The sequence below is a fragment of the Ochotona princeps genome, chromosome 2, assembly GCF_030435755.1.
Source record: "Ochotona princeps isolate mOchPri1 chromosome 2, mOchPri1.hap1, whole genome shotgun sequence".
Taxonomy (NCBI): Eukaryota; Metazoa; Chordata; class Mammalia; order Lagomorpha; family Ochotonidae; genus Ochotona; species Ochotona princeps.
This window is the reverse complement of record NC_080833.1, coordinates 51,668,303-51,684,277: the sequence shown is the minus strand read 5'-3', so window position 1 is coordinate 51,684,277 and position 15,975 is coordinate 51,668,303.

Genomic DNA, 15,975 nt, shown 5'->3' with positions numbered 1-15,975 from the left:
TGCAGTGATGGTTTCAAAGGTTGTCAGTTCAGCTAAGAACCTAAAAATCACTAGAGAAAACCAATAGAAATCACAAAAAACATTAGTGGTTGTAACTGGTGCAGAAGTTGTTGGGGGAGGTATGAAAACAGGGGGGATGTAATAGGGCATGCAGTACACTACACATTTGTTAAAACCCATGAAAGTACAACACAAAGAGAGAATACAATTATAAGCTGTGTACCTCAGTTAAGAATAGTATATTAACACTGGTTCATCATCAACTGTAACAAATGTGGCACACTAAGGAGAGATGTTATAAGAAAAAGATGTTAACTCTACACTTTGTTTCACCAGTATTCTATAAACATAGGATTGCTCTAAACGTAAAATTTATTTAGGAAACAGAAAACCAAACCAATGAACATATTTTCTAAAGAACAAAAGAAACTATCTTGGGAGACAATACTTAGCTCCTTTGAGAATAAGGCAGGCAACACCAAAATATTGCCACAAACCTGAGACAGAGCCAACAATACTTGCAACTAACGTGTGGGACAGAGTTTTCAAGAACAAGCCACTCTCATAGACAGCCTGCATATGTCATCACACCAATGTCAGCAAACCATGGGTTGGAGCCTTTTAAACAGGAGCAAACACAGATGGCCCACTTGGAATGGATGGCCCTGGGTCCTCAAGGGCCACCTTCCTGCACCAGGGACACCTTGCTTTGGGAATGAAGACTTCTTAGAAGTAGGGAGTGAATTGCCCATCAGCTGTATCTGAAGCCCTCAGTTGGGGCAGGTTGTCAGGAACAGTACCCTGTGCCTATGATATTGATCCTTCCTGTCCCTTCTGCTTCGTGCATTAACTCTTCCCTCTCTTCCTGCTACAAATATGATTTGTTTAGATAAAAGAAAATACATTTGCATGCATCTCTCCCTTTCCCTTCTTACTTATCCTGCATTCACACTTTAATTCTTTTTTTTTTAATTAAGGTATACTTACACACAGGGAAATGCAGATATGTTAAATGCAGAACTTGGCCACTTTTAATAACTTCATATACTTCCCGTCACCCTAGAAAGCTGCCTTTTCTCCTTGTCACAGCCAACTCCTTTCACCTTTGAACTAGTCACAATCCTGATTTCTCTCACCAGACATTACTTTTACCTTTTCAACTTTGAGTGCTTACTGGGAAAGCTCCTGTTAACCTTCAAAACCCAGCCAGGTACTACCCCCAGAATGTATTCCCTCCTGCTCTTGGTTCCTTCTGCATCCAAATATTTTCTTATGCCATCTCTCCCCCATCACACAAGACATTTATGAGGAGTCCTACCATTTTTATAATATATACCTACGAGATAGTAGGAATTCAAAAAGTTCCTTGAATAGATGAACGGATGGATGAATGAAGATGAACAATAACTTCCAGAAATATACCTTTCCTCACCTTTGCCTTAATTCCCTAATTCGTACGGTGTTTGTTTCGCTTTTGAATGTTTTTGTTTCAAATCGAACACAAACTCACAGCAAAGAGTGTAAGGTGAATAGCTGAAATCCAACTCCTTGGATTAGTCACTATCAGTAGTCCCTTTTATATCTTAGAGCTGTCTATACATTTGCTTTTGTTCACAGGCATCTTTATGCTCTTCACGCATTCTTACAGCTTGTTTTGTTACATAAAAGTATGCAACTATTTAAAACTAACCTGTTATGTCTACTATGTGCTAGTCAGTCTAAGCTATGTGTGGATATAAATTTTTTTTTCCTCATGACTGTTTTTGAAACAGACATAATTATTATAGCTTTTGGTGTTTAATTATTACTTATGATTTATTTTTACCATTTACTATTAAAGTATATATTTACAAACTGAGAAACAAATTGACTTCCTCAAGATCACATATCCAATTTCTACATATGTGTCTTCATTATTATTTTAATAGCTATGTAATATTCCATTGCATCGCTGTTATGACCTACTTAATTAGTTTCTTCTCCTTGACATTTACATATTTCAAATTTTTAACAACCACAAATTAAGCTGTAATAAATACCTTTATACATTTCGTGTGGAAATTGGTTTATCCTGACATGGAACTAGGTCTAAGAGAACATTTTACATATTGATAATTACTGCTAAATTCCACCAGAAGAACTCAAACTGATTGGAGAATCAAGATGGAGGAATAGCGTAAGGACACATTTAAACAGATGGAGAAACATTAGCAAGTGTGAAGCAGAGTGGCCACATTCCAGGAAGTAAGACAGGACAGAATGACAGCAGAGGGGCACCTGGAGACGAACAGACATAGAAAAGCAGCAAACACAGTGGTGACCAATATGTTAGTGGCATTCAATGAGCAGAAATCTGAACTACACCAGCAGCTGAAACTCCATTAGCAACAAGGTGAGAAGGGATGTGCACTGGGAGCTCATGAAGTAAACCCAAACAAAGAACTGCCTGTCCTGCTGGTCTGTTTGATTTGACCGGGAGCAGAGACAAAGCAGCAAGTCCCAGACAGGCAGTATGGGAACAGGGTGGATTTCACAGCCCAGTCTGCCCACTAGAGCCAAATCGGGTGCCATTTTGTATAGGAAGGCAAAGGCTATGGGATAGGGCTTCACATGCAATGAGCTGGGGTGAACTCATTTTTGGCTCAGTGAATTGTAACAATGTGTCATCTTACAGGTTCCAGCTAAGATAGGTCCAGGTAGCCCTCAGACCTGATGGTCAGCAGATCAAGAACTCCAGTAGTGGTACATCAGGCGCCATTTTATAGAGTGTGGCAAAGCCCTTAAGAGTGCAGGGACAATAGTGAACTGTTCATGCGCTGAGCTGGGAGCAAACTCACTGAGCTCAGTGTATTGCACTGGTCCCACTCAAAAATATTACCGACTTTGGTATCATGTGAGTCAAAATAGGTCCATGTGGCCTCAGACCTAATCACAAATAGGATCTGGCAAGATCAGCATCACCAACAACCTAACTATATAGAATACCTGTTGTCTCCCTAATCCTGGGACCTGCTCTAACAGGAAGTGGAAGACAGGTCATACAGACAACAGTTCAGCCTCAGCACAGTATTACATGAGGTGGAGAGTGGTGTGCCAGGATCTGGGGCTATGGAGATCATGGTGGAAGTCTAACATTAAATCCCAGACCTGGAGCTCGCTGGAGGGAGTGGCACAAATGACTGCAAGCAAAAAACTGTGTATTAACTGCAATAACTAAAATCAAATTGTAGAGCTGTGACTGGCAGAGCTTAGAAATCTGTCCCAAGGAGAAGAAATAATAATCAGATGTACAATGACCAAGAGCAAAAGAAGAGACAAAGGCACAATGAATATTACTGAAGACTCCCTGCAAAGGAGCAAAAGTCTTTGTCAACCTCAGAGTTAACTAAGCAAGACATCGAGAAAATGGGGGAGACAGAATTCAAAAATACTTGTTACAAAGCTTCTTATCAACAACGAGAAGCACATAAAGCAGGCATTCAAGGAATTAGGGAGTATGTCACACAGAAATGAATCAAATGAAAACTGATCTCTCAGAAATTAAGAACACAGTGAAACAAATTAAAAATACAATGGAGAGTCTCCAAAACAGAATGAAGGAAGCAGAAGAAAGAATCTCAGAATAGAACAGCATTTCCTGTCACCAAGGGGAAACAAACAAAAAGATAGAAGCAAAGCTGAGTCAAGCAAAGAAAAGTATTCAAGAATTGAAAAACACTATTAAAAGGACAAATGTAAGAGTTATGGGAGTCCCAGAAGGTGCAGGAAGAGAAACTGGGTTTAAAAATGTGTTTAATGAAATAACAGGGAAATTTCCCTCATCTAGAGAAAGAATTGGGAAACAACATCCAGGAGGGGCACAGAACTACCAACAGGGTTGACCAAAAGCGATCTTCACCATGAACTGATAATCAAGCTTTCTTCAATCAAATATAAAGAAAAGATCCTTATGTGCACGTGAAAAAAAAATTAATTGACATATAAAGGAATGCCAATTAAACTCACAGGAGACCTCTCACAGGAAACTCTACAGGCCAGAAGAGAATGGAGTGACATATTCCAGATTCTAAAAGCAAAAACTTGTCTGCCTAGCATAGCATACTCAGCAAAGCTTTCCTTTGTCTTTGAAAATGAAATAAAATTCTCCCACAGCAAAGAAAAGTTAAAAGAATATGCCTCTTCCAGACCTGCCCTACAAAGGATACTTAAAGAAGTTCTCTTGACACAAAAGAGGAATAGCACCCACCAAAACCAAAGGCAAATGTGAAAAACATTCCAGTAAAATAACAACAGAAGACTAAATCAATGAACAACCCATTGCCAAAAATGACAGCACCAAATTACCACCCATTCATATTAATCCTGAATGTAAACTGACTTAAACTCATCCAATAAAAGTCATAGATTAATAGACTGGATCAAAAAAAATCTATTTGTTGCCTATAGGGGACATTTCTCACCAACAAAGTTTACTGGAAACTATATCTCAGGGATTTTGATGTTTTTGAATTTCTTAGTTTCATCTCTTCAAAACATTTTCTCATTAAATTCTTCACTGGCTCACAGATTATACAGCAGCAGCATTTTCTTCAAGAAGGTTCTTGATTTTCTTTTTTATTTACTGAGCGACACTTCAGTCATTCAGTAGAATGTTATTTAACTTAATGGTCCTTTTAATTTCTTTTTTCCTCCTGTTGTTAATTTTGCTTTGTGACTTTTCATTTAAGGGGATGTACAATAACTGTGTAATGAAGACTATAATATCCAGTAGCATGTTATTTAACTTCATGGCATCGTAAATTTCTATTTTTCTTCCTGTTGTTGATTTTGTTTTGCGGCTTTTCATTTAAGGGGATGTATAGTAACTGTGTAATGGACACTGTCCTATCCACATGTGAAGATACAATGCAGTATGCATCTCTACTTTCAGATCAAAGACAAACTCCCATTGAAACTGTTAACTATATCTTAACAATAGGATGCTGGACTCTCTGCCATTGTCCATGTCCACAATGATGGACCTCTGAGTGATTACGAAGAACTATATTATAGTAATAATAAGGGGAACTCAGTGTGGGCAGGAGGTTTCTTGGGGAGCGGTAAGGGAAATACCAGGGTCTGTGGAACTATATCATAAAGTGATAATGATAATTTTAACAAGAAGTAGAAAAAAGAAATCAAACTGATTCACATTCCTACATTTTGCATAGATGTATCTTTTTCTTACACTCTTTAGTTCCTATATTATTAAACTGTAAATACTTTCACATTTCTTGTGTTGCTGATCTCCATTGTGTGAAAGTAGAGTGAGTATGATTGTTCTTTTCAATGTATAAATGAAATGCCTAGGATCTTTCCTTTGCTATTCATGCCGTTGTTTCTTTCTTTTTTTCAATTGGGTTATTAACTTTCTTTGTAAAAGCTCTTTGTATATTGAAAAACTACCCTTTGTCTGCCACATATGATATCAGTATTTTCTCCTAGATTATAGCTATTTATGATGTTTTGAAAATATAAGTTTCTTAATCAATTGATCAATTTTTCTGAAATTGGCTCCATTTGGAACCCTATTGTAAGAGTCTAACTTCTTTACATCATCCTTTCCTGCTTAGTGAATTTTGGCATTGATAACACATAACCTATCACAGCCAATCAATGTCATAGACATGGCAACCAAGAGAGATCAATCATTTGAAAAGAAGGCCATAGGACTTCACTGGGTGCTTATAAGGTGGTAGCTTTTTGCTGGATTTGATGCCAGTTCAGTGGATGTTTCACACTGAAGGAAAAATCCCTCCCCCTGGCAGATGGTGCCAGGGTGGAAATTTTTGTAGTACAGGACAAGTTAAAGAAGTACATAAATAACACTGCTGTTGATTCCAGATTCTTCTGAGTTACAACCTGTGGATGGTTTCAGCAGGTGCAGCCATGGTGTACACTGGCAGGGAGTGATTGATGTCCCCAGAGTCAACTCCAGAAGGCAGGCAAAAAAAAAAAAAAAAAAAAAGAAGAAGAAGAACATTTCATCAGGGCACTGAGGGGCAGTTAGGACCCTCGGGTCCTCCCGAAGGTTTTCACAGACCAAACTCCCAAGGTCTTCATGTAGAAGGCCAAACCCCACACTTTGTGGAGGGGAGGTGCACACCCTTTCTGAGTTCTCACCAAAATAAATCTCACCTGATGTTATAGAATATTTTGTTTCACCTAAAGGGAAGAAGTAAAGGCTATGCAGAAGTCCTCAGTGATTCAAAATAGTCTATTCTAGGATTTCTTTTCTTACTGGGTCAAATTTGGCTCCTTACTTACTTCCATTCAACTGTTTAAAACCCTCCCTCTCCACCCCAGATCCTGGAAGATGTCTAAGTGAGAATGTCAGTGGAATGTTCTCCACCTGACTTGTCGTGCCTCAGGATAATAAGCCTGGGCCCTTCCCTTTTTTCCCCTTACCTGCTTTCCGTAAGGTGAGAGAGAAAAAAAGAGAAAAGTGAATCTTTTCTTCTTAGAGAAGTGCTGTTATAACATCTTCATCAGGAAGAATCATTAGCAAAGATTAGGAAGATTTCCCCAGCTCCTCATTGGAAACATGGCAGCAGAAGTCATATAAAGCTTTGGAAGAGGAGTGGAAAGTCCTCCTCCACAGTCTCCTTACCTCCTCCACCTGTCTGAATCCTGAACTACTGAATCTACTTCGAATTCCTTCAACAAAATTCATGCCTAAAATCTGATGCTGAGTTCACATCATACCGTGCCTTGTCGCATTTCAATATGAAAAAGACATTTAACTGCCTTGGCTCAATACTGAAATGACTCAAGTCAGATGAAATGAAGTGCAGGTTTCCCTCTGTATCCATGGACCCCCTATCTGTGGGCTTAACCCACCGTGGATGGAAGAGAGTCAGAAGACAAATGGATTCTGTGTGGAACATGTATAGACTGATTTTCTTGTCACTCTGTGAACAATAGCTAGTCTCAGGGCATTTACACTGCATTAGGTATTATAGATACCCAAGAGATGACTTAAAGTGCACAGGAGGATGGGAACATAGGTTATGTGCAAACATCACCCGATTTTCACAAGGATTCTGGCAACTGTAGACACTGGTTCCTGCAAGGGATATTGGAACCAATCCCCTGCAGATACTGAGGGACAACTGTATTTTTGTAAGTCAGATAATCAGATATATTTACAAATTATGCTACCTAGGCAGAAAAGAGAACCCACAAGAGCTTACTTTGTGTGTGTGTGTGTGTGTGTGTGTGTGTGTATACATTTAATATATAAATACCTGCTTCATGGAAATAACATTTTACACTAAATCATTTTCCAGTTCAAGGAATAGAAATCTTAGCCCCACAAACACCAGAGCCATTTGCCAAATGTTTCTAATTGATGGTAGCAACCTGAAAAATAAAAACATATTTTATCACGTGTAACTTAAGAAGTAATCATATAATTAATAGGCGAAAAACAGAGAGAAAGATTGCCAGAGATTAAGATTAAGCCCTGCAGAAGCGAATGTTCTAACTAGAAATTGGTTTAATTAATAGCACATTTTACATAATGATTACAGTGTAATTGCGCTGACTAGCAGAGTGTCATTAAATATATCCATGCTCCTTTACAACACCCTAAGGCTAAAAATAATGAGTTACATTGAAAATCACTGTGCAACAGGTTCATAAATAACATTTAAGCCTATACAAGGCGAATACTTATAAATAATAAATATTTGCCTTTTGTAATTGAAGAAAAAATGACAGCCTTCTTTTCTTACTACCTTGTAGATTGCCATGTTATAATGCTGAAAAGATTTTTTCCCTTGCTTTCTCTGGAAGGTGTTGAATAATTTATTCAAATGCTAATATTCCACGTAGTCTGACTTTGAGGAACAAATATTCCTCCATAAAGAATAAATGCCAGGATGCTGATTACCTGTCTTGCTCGACTTTACGCTCCACACCCCCAAGCCTGCCCCAGTCTATTACACCTGTCACAGGAGGTGAGCAGCCACGCTGGGTTGTGGACAAGTGGTGATCTTTATTCAAAAACGATCCCTTCTGCCCAGGTGTGCATCACACTCAGGGTTGCTCTAGGGTGGCAGCTGCTCTCCGACCTCAGAAAGAAGTCGCCAGTGCTGGATGACTTCTCCACGTCCCACTCTTCGGTTGTCAATGTCACCCGAGAGTAATGGGTGACAGTTGGAGGAAAGCATGTCTGGTGCAGCCTTTGAGATGCTATGTTGAACCCCAGCATTCCAAAACGGAGTGCTTAGCCTCAAATCCCCACTCTACCTCCTGCCCAGCCTCCTGCTAACACACATTCTGAGAGGCTGCAGGTGATGGCTCAAGGGTTTGAGTCCCTGCCACTCATGTGGGAGGCCCCAAAAGACTTCCAGCCTCCCGGTTTTGGCCTGACCCAGCCCCAAGTAGCTACAGGCATTTAGCAAATACATTAACAGATGGAAGATCTCTCTGTGGTCTGTCTGCTTCTGTCTCTCCTCCATCTGTCTCTCCAATTCATGAATAAATTTTTTTAAAACTTTTTTTTTGTGCAACAATGACTGGCTTTCCTGTTGGGATAGTTTGTACAGATTTCCCATTAATTGGTTCACTCCCCCACATGCCTATGATGGCTAAGATTAGCCATGCTGCAACCAGGGTTCTGGAGTTCAATTCAGATCTTGGACATGGTGTGGAGTGGGCGGGAAGGAAATCAATCACTGGAGACATCATTTGTTGCCTCCCAGGGTGTTCACTGGCAATACGTTGGAGTTGTGAGCTGAGCTCAAACCTAAGTACTCCAATGTGGGATACAAGGGGGCAACTGATCTGCTAGGTCAAATACTCACTCTGGAAAAAAAAATGTCTAAGTATGTCAACTCTTAACAGTGTCTCCCAATTAGTAATAGTCAATGGTGGGAACAATTTTATCTGTCTCATAGGACAGTTTTTTCTCCTCTGTGGTCAAAACCCATCCCTTTTGGCCAGCACCACAGTGCAATAGATTAAATCTGCTCCTTCAGTATTAACATTCCATACAGGCACATGTTCAAGTCCTGGCTGTTCCACATTCTTTTTTCTTTTTTAAAGATATATTTGGGTTTTTTTATTGGAAAGGCAGATTTATAGGAAGAAGGAAAGGCAGAGAGGAAGATCTTCTTTCTGCTGATTCACTCTCCATGGGGCTACAATGACTGGAGCTGAGCCAATCCAAAACCAGGAGCCAGTAGCCTCTTCTGGGTTCCCCATGCAGGTTCAGGGTCTCAAGGCTTTGGGCCATCCTCCACTGCTTTCCAAGGCCACAAGTAGGGAGCCAAATAGGAAGTGGCTGTTCCATTTTCAATATAGCTCCTTGCTCATGTGCCTGGGAAGGCAGCAGAAGATGACCCAACTCCTTGGGTTCCTGCACCCATGTGGGAGACCTAGAAGAAATTCCAGGCTCCTGCTTCAGCTGGCCCAGCTCTAGCTGATTCAGCCATTTGGAGAATGAAAGAGCGGTTGGAAAATTCCTCTCTCTGTGAATCCAGCATTCAGATGAAAAACTGAATCAGTCTTCAGAAAAAATGAAAAGAAGAAAGGAAGGAAGGAAGGAAGGAAGGAAGGAAGGAAGGAAGGAAGGAAGGAAGGAAAGAAAGAAAGAAAGAAAGAAAGAAAGAAAGAAAGAAAGAAAGAAAGAAAGAAAGAAAGAAAGAAAGAAAGAAAGAAATAGAAAAAAGACAAGACAAGACCATCCCCTTACCACTTGACCCATGACCCTGGATCCTTCTGGAGCCATGAACTTGAATTCACCACCTGCTTCTTGTCAATCCAGAGCATTCAGAGGGATCATTGCCCGATGCAAATTCTACGCCCCCTCAACTAAAATCCATCTGGACATCTCATGGCTCCAATGAAGCCCGCACACTGGAATCCTTTTCCTGTCTTGTTTGGTCTCTGTGAGCTCTCCGAACTCATCTCACACCACACCTGCTCCTGTTCAGGCCCCAGGCCCCTTCCATGTTCCCTTGCCTCCAGCCCCAGAACCTTCACAGATGCATGTGTCCACAATTCTCTTCTTGCCTGTTTTTGTTGTTGTTGTTGTTGTTTGTTTGTTTGTTTGTTTTGCTTTTTTCTGATGAGTCTTTCAGAACCTAACTCAAACAAAGCTTCTTCAGGAAGTCTTGAAAAGAACTCCCCAAGCTGAATGAGTGTATGCCTCTCACAGCTCCCTCTGCTGTTCTTGCACAGCTCCAGCATCTCTGAAAGTGGTAGATTCTTGTAATCACTCACTGAAGCGATGCTTTTGTTAGTCCACACCACACCCCTCTGGAGGCACGGACTCTGCCTGGTCAGGGTGCATGATTGGCCCCGCAAATTGCCCTCCATGAATATCTGGAGCAAGTTAAGGCAGGAGGGAAGGAATCAGCATGCATTTCCGTCTGAGAGTCCCACGTGGACTGGAAGACAACTACATGCTTCTTGACTTCACATGGAATTATCCCAGAATTCCTGGTCCCCGCATCTCATCTACAGGTCACCACACTGAGACCTCCAGCCTCCACAGCCTCGCATCACCCCAGGGGGCTGGAAACCAGGGAGAAGGTTGCCTCCAGGGTTTGTAGGCACTGCCTTTCTACTGCTGCAAGTGAATCCTGTTGTTTGCTTTAAATATGTGCTGGAGATTCCAAACATTCCTGGAAGATGCATATTTTTAAGAAGCAATGTAAGGGTTTTCAAATGTTCAACCCCAAATAAAGCTTCAGACAAGCTTAACCAGGAAGTTGGAAGGAAGTAGAGCCAGAACTTGAACCCAGGCAGTCTTATAGGGGGTTGTGGTCCTCCTGAGCAGTGACCTAATGACTATGCAGGTGCCTGCCATCAGCCAGTGCATTAGTAATCAAAGAAGGAAAGAAGAGGAAAAGGAGGTGCTTCTTCTTTTTTTTCCTTTTTGTAAACAGGATAAACCTAAGGCCTTCCCAGTGGCCTCAGCTGGGATCCTTGCCCAGACTCTATGACCAACAGTAGGCATTCTCCAGGTTATCAAGTAGAGACAGGCAAGGGAAATTGGGTAGCTTTCCCATATTCTAATGGATTGATTCTATTGTATTTGATTCTCAGGTGTTTGGAAAAAAAACAGAAGAAGAAGAAGGAGGAGGAGGAAGAGGAGGAAAGGAAGGAAGGAAGGAAGGGAGGGAGGAAGGAAGAGAAAATAAAACAAAATCTGGCAGCTCTTTTTCTCAAAAGGAATCTCTCTCTCTTCGCTTCCTGCTTTATGAAAATCAACCAGATCAACAGTGATTTGTAGTGGAGTAGGTGAGTCCACTACTTGAAAATCTCACACTCCATGTCAAAGTACCTTATTCAAGTCCCAGCTACTCCACACTTTCGATCTGACTCCCTGCTGATGTAGAAGTAGCAGAAGATGGCCGAAGTACTTGAGTTCATGTCAACCATGTAAGATATCTAGTCTGAGTTCCCAGATCCTGGCTGTAGCTCTGACTGACCCAGCTCTGACTGTTGTGGATATTTGAGGAATAAGCCATCAGATTGATAATTCATTCTCTCTTTCTCTCTCTCTTTCTCTCTCTCTTTCTCTCTCTCTCTCTTTCTCAAACAAAGTGGTTCTGAGCCAGGGAGTCTACAGAAATGGTTTTGGTTGGATGATGTTCATGAGCGCACAAGTCGCCTTTGCGGACAGCATCAATATTCTCATGGCTGATCAATATTCTCCAGGGAACAGGAAGTCTGCACAGTAAAGCAGACCTGCCCCGTTCAGTGGCTATCACATGCCTTACTTCTGTGCAATCGCGGAAGGAGAAAGGACGAAGACGGGAGAAAGAAGGCTGCCATTAAACATCGCACGCAACAGAAGACAGAAAATGCCCTTCCATGACGGCACACAGTGTTCACAAACCCCTGTCTGCCTGCTACCGAACAGTGTGGACGGCTGGGCAGACACAGCTAAGGTTATTTAAACTGGCCTCACGAAGAAGTGCCAAAGAAAACGCACGTGTGTAGAGCTTTACTCTCCCTGGCTTTCAAGGGTCTTCTCCTGGGGCTTTGGGACCTGATATTGTCTGCGCTTTGTTCTTCCCCGGAGGAGACTGGAGGAAATAGCAAGGTGCACGGCAGGCACGGCTTGGTGTTTAATGATGATGGGCAGAGGTGGGGAAACGCACATCAGCTCTTTCCCCTCGGCAGAGCTTGGGCTATTAGAAGAAGGGAATTCAGGGCTGATTTGCCCAGCTTCCATTCCTCATCTAGACTTCCATCCCAAATTGCTAAACCTCCATTCAACAGTTAAATTAAACATAACTAACTTTGTTGATATTATTTCACAGCCGAACAACTTGATATTCATACTCTCCGTGTGTTCAATAAGTACGAGGCACAGACACATTTGTAAGTCTCAGCTGGTGATGAATTCTGCTAAGCTGAACTTGTGTTTCACAGAATCCCATTCAGCCGAGACGGGGCATGCTCCATTCCCTGTAAAAATAAGCTTCAAGCCAGAATGTTGATGGGCCTCTCACAGCCAGAAGGCCTCCCTCCCCTCCTCTTCCTCCTCCTCCTTTGCCCTCTGCACAGCACCTCCCGTTTGCCCAAACCAAAGGAATCTCATGCGGACAACAGTCCCACAAACCCAGCTTCCAAGGTGGAATGAGTTCTGAACTTGGACCCTAACAGCTTCCGTGTGGACCACTTTCTCTGTCTTTCTGGACTTGTGACACCGAGCAACTCAACTCAATTGCTGGCAGTCAGATTCCATGTCTGGGACACACAACCCTGCTTCTGACTTCACACATACGCTGCAAGCTCACCTCGGAAGCATGCTGTGTTCTGCCAACGGCTAGTCACCATCATCCACATGTTTACCTAAAATCTGTACTTCTAACTTCTGTACACTGTGGGAAGCACCATTGATTGTGTGAGTGGAACAGTAAGTTCCAACACTTGTTTATTCATCAAATGTGCATGGGGCACCAGTCCTTGTACCATGGGTACAAGAGTGAAACTGTGACTGTGTTCTAGCCTGAGATAAGCAAAGAACTAAAATACAACAGAATATGCCCTCTGTACCGGGGACATTCACAAAGGCTTCTGAATACATGACCTTGTGCCCAGGCATGCAAGCACTATGCACCACGCACTCTCCTGAGGACACAGTGCATCCTTCCCTTGAGCTGTCCCTCAGCCCTGTGTGCTACAGATTGTTGTATCTATTTTTCAAAGGGAGAAAGCCAAGGCCTAAATAACTGGCAGAAGGCCCCAAAGCTGGTCTGCTGGAAACAGAATTTCAAAGCTCATGCCATCCCACAGAATGGGGTCCCTCCTCAACACCCCAGCACCTCCTCACACCAGCCTCACAGTAGAGGAAAACCATGGCTTTCCTTTGCAAAGGAGATCTCATAAAATTAGCCTACAGCACTCTTAGGTATCATGAATTATATGCCAGCCAAGTTATGCAGATGAGCTTAAGAGGAAGAAAATCAAAGTCTGAGACTATTAGGCGCAAACGCGGCTAGCTCCAAATCAGAGGTACAGGTTGTACCCCAGTGGATTAGATTCCAGCACGCACCAGCAAACAGCACCCATAAGACAAATCCTCCCTCTCTCCTGCCCTCTCTGGCTAGACCCTAAGTGCTTGATTCTCCAAACAAACTCTCTAGACTGCCTTGGGATGTTTCTCCATTTACAAGGCAGGCGATGGCCACGTGGCCCTTGTTGCACAAAATTCAAAGAGTCAGAGAGATTAATCGTTGCTTCTCCTCTACAACTGCTATCAGGGAGGTGTGATCTATTGGCGGTGTCCTGCAGCATGGGCAGTGCAAAGCAACTCCCTTCCAGAGCAAGGCTTGAAAAGATCTGCAAGACAAACATGGTGGTGACTTCAGACAGGTGCCCAAGCTGAACATCAGTAAGTGATGATTTATGCTGATAGTAGTATCCTTGGCACAATGGGACAAAAGTGGCACCTGATCTCTATGTCTCCTGCACGAACCCAGAACCTCAATCTATTCTTGAGGAAAACGGCATACAAACTCCCACTGAAGCACATTCTGCAAAACACCCAGCTAGCAGACATCAAAATCATCAAGTTCATCAAACACTAAGGAAGTCTGAGAAACTGCCAAAATCAAGGGGAGATTAAAATTGTATGACAACTGAACAAAGCACGGTGTCCTGGATGGGCTCCTAGGACCAGAAAAGGGGGAACAGGGAATTATGTGAGAACTAAGGAAGTCTGGATAAGAAAATCTGAATAAACTATGGACTTCAGATAGTAATTCACCACTATTGTCCATTAATTATAACAAGTGACTATATTGGTATAAAATCTTAAACCTGAGAGATTGTGAAAACCGTAACATCTTCACAATATTTCTGTGCATCAAAGACTTTCCTGAAGTAAGAAGTTTTTTTCAAACAATCACTCCATGCCCAGCCACCATGCCAGCCACCATGCTAGATGCCAGCACAGGCAGGAAACCTTTTTCTCTGCCAAGGGTTATTTGAATATTTATAACACATTCACAGTCCATACAAGATTCTAAACTTAAAAATTGGCCAGGGGTCAGCATGGTAACCTAGCAAGTTAATCTTTTGCCTGCAGTGGTAGCATCCAATATGGGTGTCAGTTTCAGTTCCATCTGCCCCACTTCCAATCCAGCTCTCTGCTTAGGGCCAGGAAAAATTGTAGAGAATGGTTCAAGGCATTAGGTCCACGCACTTGTGGGGAGACTGGGAAGAAGCTCCTCCCTCCAAGCTTCAGATCAGCCCAGCTCTGGTCAGTGCAACCATTTGGGGAGTGAACCAGTAAATGAAAGATTCTCTCTCTCTCTCTCTCTCTCTCTCTCTCTCTCTCTCTCTCTCTCTCTCTCTTCCTCTGTGTGACTCTGACTTCCAAGCGAAATAAGTGAACCTTAGCCTGATATAGATTTACATTTACATTTAGATTTATTGAATTTTGAGTCTTTTCTGTGATAAATTGGCACAGCCAACCAAATTATTTCATAGTGTTTATATGACCTGTGGGCAGATAGTCCTCACCCTTGCTTATACATTGCAATGATTAAAACAGAACATTCTTCTCAGACTATCCATGCACTCTACTTAACCTACCCACCACCATGACTGCAAGCCCTCCAAGATGAGGGAAGATGCCTTGACGCAGTCACAAGCCTTAAACACAATAGGTGCTTAATACATGCTTACTGACTAGGAGTCATGACAGAGGTCATGCAGATGCAAGCTTGCTTTGTCCCAGCCAATGGGGCGCTGCGCTTGGCATGGACAATTTCACTCTGTTCACAAGATAACAATGGCTATCCTGGTTGGTAATCATTGCCACGCTGCTACCACAGATCCCTAAGAGAGCATCCACGGGGCCTGGGACAGCATCTGAAGGATTCTCATTCCAACATTCCTTCAGTCCTGGCCTGGCAACTCAGAAGGGAACCCAGACCTCCTCAGTATATTCTGCCCTGTGGGAGACCCAGCCTTGCTTCTCTCAGCCCAACTTTCTAACACCTTCCCAGCCAAAAGTAACCCTTGTCACAATCAAAATCATCTTGAGCTCACTCTACTCTTCCAGATTCTCAGGGTTGAGGCAGATGGGTGTGGTGAGGAGGCCATTCCTTCCCCCTGCCAATGGACAGTGACAGAGGCCCCTGGCAGCCTGACTGCTCAAGAGCCCCACCGACTTTCCTCTACCCCCTTGGTTCTCCCTTCCATTCTCCACTCAGTCATCCCAATCTTATGGGCCCAGTGTTAGTGTACCAAGACATTCTTCCAGGAAAAGTGTCATGAATTCCTCAAGCCTCTGCACTTGCCCTTTTCTAACTGCCTTCAACCATATTTGTTTTTAACAAATGTTTCATAAATCTGTGGTTTTAAAGCCACAGCATTTTGTGCTGTGGTTGAGGAGTCTTGATGAACTTGGGAATACCAAGCCCTGGCCGGGGCTTTAGTTTCACCCTATCACATGGAAGACCC